This window comes from Carcharhinus amblyrhynchos, chromosome X (genome assembly GCF_965287045.1).
Source record: "Carcharhinus amblyrhynchos chromosome X, sCarAmb.v2.hapA, whole genome shotgun sequence".
In the NCBI taxonomy this organism is placed as follows: Eukaryota; Metazoa; Chordata; class Chondrichthyes; order Carcharhiniformes; family Carcharhinidae; genus Carcharhinus; species Carcharhinus amblyrhynchos.
In genome coordinates this window covers 12,410,625-12,417,682 of record NC_137359.1, presented here as the reverse complement: position 1 = coordinate 12,417,682, position 7,058 = coordinate 12,410,625, and the positions used below count along the sequence as shown (strand labels likewise).

General features: G+C 44.8%; 1 protein-coding gene across 1 annotated transcript in view; it reads right to left on the bottom strand.

The window, feature by feature from the left end:
- LOC145361845 (pleckstrin homology domain-containing family A member 3-like) overlaps positions 1-7,058 on the bottom strand; it is a 299,538-nt gene that overhangs the window by 105,911 nt on the left and 186,569 nt on the right. The gene's annotated exons all lie outside the window — the stretch shown is intronic.

The following is a 7,058-nucleotide window of genomic DNA, read 5'->3' as shown; positions in this document are numbered from 1 at the left end:
GATGCAGATTCAATGGGAACATACAAAAGGGGGAATTGGATAAATGCTTCAAAAGGAGCAATTTACAGAGCCAACGAGGGAAACCTTTTTCAAAGAGCTAGCACAGACACGATTGGCCAAGGGGCCTCCTCCTGTGCTGTATCATTGTGTAATTCAATTGCCTTTCTTTTAGCACTTCCACCCATTGCATCCTATCCCAAAGAATTGTTTTACATCATTGTCAATAGGATTTTCACACAAAATCATAGCTGGTTCATTATATTTTCATACTTTTCCCTCAGGGACAATGGTCACTGTACTGTAGTAGTACCTTGTATTGGAAGTGATTCAGAATGTCCTAAGAGACATTTATGTTAACTGAAAGATCCTTTTCTCATTCAACTAAAACAACCAGATTCTGGAGAAAGCATTTTGTATTTTCTAACAGTGACTGTTTGCAGCTGCAGAGACGGGGGGCAATTTCAGGTGGTTAGCCAAGATTACAAAAGAATCACATTGATATAACATCAAAGTGCAACAAAGTTATTATTCCCATTGCATAGTTCTAGTTCTGTAACACCACTGGATTGTATGAGCATAGTAACATTTAACAATTATTATTCAGTGTACATGGGCTCTGAATTCTCCTCTTGTAAGATGATCCTGGGTTCAAGTCCCATTCCAAACACTTGAGAAATAAAATCTAAGTTGGCAACTCCAGCGCAATACTGACAGGATGCTGCACAGTTGGAGATGCTGTCTTTCAGATGAGGCATTGAAACAAGGTTGTCTTGGTGGGTGTAAAAGATCCCATAGCACTATTTCAAAGAAGAGCAGAGGGAGGTCCACCCTGTTGTCCTGGCCAATATTTATCCTTCAGTCAACATCATTAAAACAGATTGATCATGACCACATTGCTGTTTGTGGGAGCTTGTTGTACACAAAATGGCTGTCATGTTTTTCACATTAATTTTTATATTATAACAGCGGCTACAGGGGGAATCTTACCAAAAAATGGCAGCATGTAACGGAGAGAAACATGTGATTTTCTTTCCAGATTCTACCACATTCTGTCAAAAAAAGTCAAGGGGGCATGTTTCACATTGTCATGCAGGTGGACGAGGCCTCAAATCGCTGGCAAAGCCTGGCTGCACAGAGATCATGTATAAATCCACCCCCAAGCTCACCATGGAAGTTTCCTGTCCCCACCCCCTATCAGCATCAGCACTTCTCTACCCTCCCCGCCGTGCTAAGGGGCAGTGCCAAAGGGGATTGCCAGACTACAGCCTGGCCACGTCCCTCTGCCCTGGGGGGCTATACTCACCTTTACTCCCCCAACCTCCATGACAGGTTCACATCTAGGTGAACCTGTTGTAAACTGCAACCACAGTCACTTCAGCATGGTGTCAATATACGGTGGGGAATGGGTTAATCAGATGCAACTATATTAAGATGAATTTAAATCAGGTTTACACCCAATTATGTCAAAGAACAAAGAACAAAAACAGCCCGGGAAACAGGCCCTTCGGCCCAACGAGCCCACGCCGCCATCTCAACACCACCAGTCCCCCTCTCCACCCATGAAGCTTGTCTAATGTTTTATAGCCATCCACATTGAGGGAATCTGATTTAGGGACAATTTATTCCTGCCAATCAGCCTAACAGCACATCTTTGGGGTGTGGGAGGAAACTGGAGCACCTGGAGAAAACCCACGCAAGCATGGGGAGAATGCGCAAACTCCCACAGACACCGGCCCAAATCCATGTGTCTGCACAGCAAACAGCGATAGTCACTGAGCTGTCGTCTTGCCCAGTCTCTGGTCCAGTCTAGGCACACACTAACGACATAAAGCACTAGGCCAATCTCGAACAACCAAGAGCAGCCCAAGTACGACCCATCGCGTGTATGCCCCTCGTTGGGCACAAGGCGGACCGACTTAAAACCTGTGAATGAAAAGAAAAAAAAACATTATTATTGTACCATATCCATTTGCCTTACCAGGGATGCACCAATGCTAATGACCCTTAATAAAACAATCTCCTATATCCACCCATCTCCAACCCACTCATGTGCCTGTCTAAGTTACTCTTAAATGACTCTAGCATGTTTGCCTCCGCCACCTTACTTGGCAGAGCATTCCATACCCCCACTACCCTCTGTGTGAAAAACCTCCCTCTAATATCTGTGTTATACCTCTCCCCCCTCACCTTAAGTCCATGGCCCCTTGTCCTATGTGTCTCTATCATAGGAAATAGCTTACCTCTGTTTACTCTATCTATACCCTTCGTAATCTTATATACCTCTACTAGATCCCCCCTCAGTCTCCGTCTTTCAAGGGAAAAGAGCCCCAATTTCTTCAATCTTTCCTCATGCCCCAGTCCTTCCATACCAGGCAACATCCTGGTAAACCTCCTCTGCACTCTCTCCAGAGTCTCCACGTCCTTCCGGTAGTAAGGCGACCAGAACTGGATGCAGTACTCTAAATGCGGCCTAACCAATGTTCTGTACAACTGCAACATTAGACTCCAGCTCTTATATTCTATACCCCTTCCTATAAAGGCTAACATACCATAGGCTTTCTTCACCGCACTCTCCACTTGCACTGCCACCTTTAAAGACTTGTGCACTTGCACCCCCAGGTCTCGCTGCGATTCTATACTTCTTATGGGCTTACCCTTTATCATATAACTCCCCCCTACATTATTCCAGCCAAAATGCATCACCTCACATTTATCCGGATTAAACTCCATTTGCCATGTATCTGCCCAATATACCAGCCTATCAATATCCCGCTGTATTGCCAGACACTGCTCCTCACTGCCCGCCAATCCAGCCATCTTGGTGTCATCAGCAAATTTGCTGATCACACCACCTACTCCCTCTTCCAAATCATTTATATACACTACAAAGAGAAGAGGTCCCAGTACTGAGCACTGCGGCACACCACTAGTAAAAAGTCTGACAACACCAGGTTTTAGTCCAACCGATTTATTTGATAGTAAACTCACAAGCTTTCGGGTTAGTCCCTTCGTCAGGTGAATGACACTCCACTAGTGACAGACCTCCAGCTAGAAAAGGACCCCTCCACTACTACTCTCTGACTCCTCTTTTGAAGCCAGTTCTCTACCCATCTAGATACCTGGCCACGTATCCCATGAGCTTTAATCTTCTCTACCAACCTACCATGAGGGACTTTGTCAAACGCCTTACTGAAATCCATATAGACAACATCAACGGCTCGTCCTTCGTCGACCGTTTCTGTCACCTCCTCAAAGAATCCTACCAGATTCGTAAGGCAAGACTTCCCCTTTACAAAGCCATGCTGCGTATCCTTAATCAGATCGCAACGCTCTAAGTGCTCATACATCCTATCCCTAAGAATCGTCTCCATCAACTTGCCTACCACTGACGTTAAACTCACCGGCCTATAATTACCCAGGCTATCCCTCCTACCCTTTTTAAACAACGGTACCACGTTCGCTATCCTCCAGTCCTCTGGGACCTCACCTGTGTCCAAAGAAGAGACAAAGATTTGCGTCAGAGGCCCAGCAATCTCATCCCTCGCCTCCCTAAGCAGCCTAGGATAAATGCCATCGGGCCCCGGAGATTTATCAGTTTTAATGCTACGTAAAAGCCCTAACACTTCTTCCCTCATAATCGATAGATCTTTCAATTGGTCCCTTGATGACCATACCAGACATCAAGCCCCTCTCCTTCGTGAATACCGACGCAAAGTATTCATTCAGGATCTCCCACATTCCCTCTGCCTCGAAGCACAATTCCCCATGTCTGTCCCTGAGAGGACCGATTTTACCCCTAGCCACCCTTTTGCTCTTAAGATAGGAGTAAAACGCCTTTGGATTCTCCTTAACCCTACCTGCCAAAGCCATCTCATGCCCCCTCTTTGCTCTCCTAACTCCCCTTTTGAGATCCCTCCTACTCTCTCTGTATTCCTCCAACGCTCTCTCCGTTCCCAGCTGCTTAGACCTGACATACGCCTCTTGCTTCTTCCTAACCAGGTCTTCTATATCTCTAGTAATCCACGGCTCTCTAATCCTACCTTTCCCATCCTTTCTCCTGTCGCTGGCGAGAGACACCAGAAATTGGAAGTGGCGATCTTGCTGGCAAAATTTGTAACTTCCAGCTTTGCCAGATATTGAATACGCGTCGCTGATCACACGGATGGCAAATGTGGGTTCAAGATTTCACTCTACATTTCAAAAATACTTCATTGGCTGTAAAGTCCTTGAGGCATCCATTCGTTATGTACGTTGCTATATAAGATGCAAGTCTTGTTATCACTGTTATTGAGAGAAGATCTAATTGAGGTGTATAAGATGCCAAAGGGGATTGGTAGAGGTAGAGTGGGATGTTTTCCCTTGTTGCACATTCTAAAATGAGAAGCCATAGTTTTAGGATAAGGGGTGGGGATGGGGGGGCAGATTTAAAACAGAAATGAGGAGGCATTACTTCATTCAATGGGTGGTGAATATGTGGAAATCTCTAGCCCAGAATGCAGTGGATGCCAGAATACTAAACAGATTTAAGGAGGAGATAGATAGGTTCTTATTATTAACAGGAAGGTGGAAGGTGAAGATAAGACCAAGATGAGATCAGCCATGATCGTATTGAATGGCAGAGCAGGCTCGAGGGGCTGAATTGCCCTCTCCTGCTCCTAGTTCTTATGTTACTATGTGTGTTCTTTATTCCTGAAGTTATTTTCTTATTGAACTTAATTCCCTCAGGATTTCTTCTCTCCTTTCCAAAAGCACCTGCTGCCAGCTCCCCTTGTTTCTGGTAACTCTGCTTCCAGTGACTCCAGATCCACAGCAATGTGGTTGACTCTTAACTGCCCCCCTCTGAAATGGCCTAGCAGACCACTCAGTTCTCCATAGAACCCTATTGAGGTCAGTTAAGAATGGACAATAAATGCTGACCTAGCCAGTGATGTCCACATCCCAGAAACACACAAAAAAAGTGAGCCTAGACAGTAAGCGCTGGTAACTAATTTGACTATGGTGTGAATCACAACCATGCCTAATCCTGTCCTTAGCCAGAAAGGGCGGGTGGGGCCCTGAAGGCAATCTTTTACCTTCCTGAGCTAAGAGAAGAGATTGCAAGGAGTTGCAGCCATCTCCAACCTCCAACTACAGTATCTTATGACTGAGAGGGACTGAGCAATCATCCATCATTTCTGTCACAACATTGTCATAATCAAGTGACAAAGGAACATTTTGCAACATCAGAACACATTTCAACATAATTTGTGTTACTGTGTTGTGGTGTTTGGCACACACAGAAAACTTGCCTCGAGCTGTCTCATGAAAGCAATGTTCATTTAAATACATTTTGTTCAACAATTTGATGCTAGTTTAATGCTTATTTTTGCATGGATTCAGGGCAATAGGTTGTTGGCAACCTCGGATGTTTACCACAGAATCCGTCAGTGTACAAAGATAATCAGGGTGAATTGCAATATCATTTGAAATATTGGAACACTGAAGAAGTCAATTTATTAATAAACTGACCAAGTAGCACTTCTTTAAGCAAATGAACGTGTCCATGTATGTCTAGCGGCCACAGCTTGAGCAGCAATACTCCCGCATGGCTGCCCAGGAGATGTTCCTGCACCAATCCCTTTCCTTAGGCCTGCTGGAAGGATTTACGGGTTGATAATTCTATTTGGCTGCGTTATGAACACCTTCCTTGACCAACAACGGGATTTGAACCTGGAGCTTCTGGATCAGAAGTAGGGATCCACTGTGCCACAAGATGTCCCCTTTGTGAATTCTGCTGACCAGGCATTTATATATATGTACACATCTCTACAAATCAGCACCAAATGATTTGAATAATCAACCTTGATTATGGTAAGTGCACTATGAAGAAAAGAATTGCTTGCTCATTCCGCAGTGAAAGATGAGATCAGAATGTGAGCATGCCTGTGATGAGAACAGATACACCACGAAAAGTGAAAATATTTGAACTTATTCAAGGAACACGTTCAGCAAGCACAACACTTTGAGTACATGAATATACTGGTAATGATTTACTTACTTACTGGGATTTACTAGAATAGTCAAAGTGGCTGTGCTTGCACTACTAAAGCTTCAAAATCTGGTACTACATGCATGAGATTAATCCAGGTCGAAATGCATCTGCCTAATATCAATTGACTTTTTTGAAAGTCTTTTTTGAAATGTAGGGTGGGATTCTCCCAAAAAAATTCTAAGTGCCGAATTCACGTGAAAACTGGAGTAAATCCCATCTCATCTCATCTGGAAGGACAGCACCTCTGACAGGGGAACACTCCCTTGGTACTTGGAGGGTTGGACCAGATTTATGTGCTCAAGTCTCTGGGCGGTGACTTGAATGCACAAAGTTCTGCCTCAGAGACAGATTGAGACTTTCTTGAGTGTCTTTTGAGTTTTAAAACATTCGGACTATTGCACTGTAGCAGTGATTCCAGTCTCCCAGTTTTCTTCAGCAGGATTTTTAAAAGAAATCTCCCACACTCTGTATACTGCAGAGTTCACTAGCGTGAATCTTATTAAAAATCAGTGGGCAGGGCCAATTCCTGCTGGAGAGGCCGGCAGCATAGCACTGAGCGGGCCACCAGACACACTCCGATCTGTCATAGCGGAGATTGGCACACGTGCAGTAGCCCCACACTGGCAGCCTCCCGATCGCTGGCTGCCTTGATCACTGGCCGGAGGACCACCCACCCCACCACCACCACCACCACCACCAATGCCGCATCTGTGGCTACATGAACAGGTGGATTGTGGACCATACCATTATTTTCTGCCTCTCCAACATGGTCACATCATACAGAGGCTTGCCACCTCCTCTAAAATCTCCCCATTACTGGAGCTCTGAATGCCCCACTCACCCCAGAAAAGATGTTGGCCAAGTTTCCCAGAGACTTCAAATATGTTTATTGCAAAATAATTCAGTTATCATAAATGTAGGACTTTTGACGACCTTTCTTCTGCATTCAGTCATACTCTGCATAACTTCCACACAAAGCCTGAGTCCTCTTCTGACCCTGTCAATTCTGACCTTTTAACCTAATGCC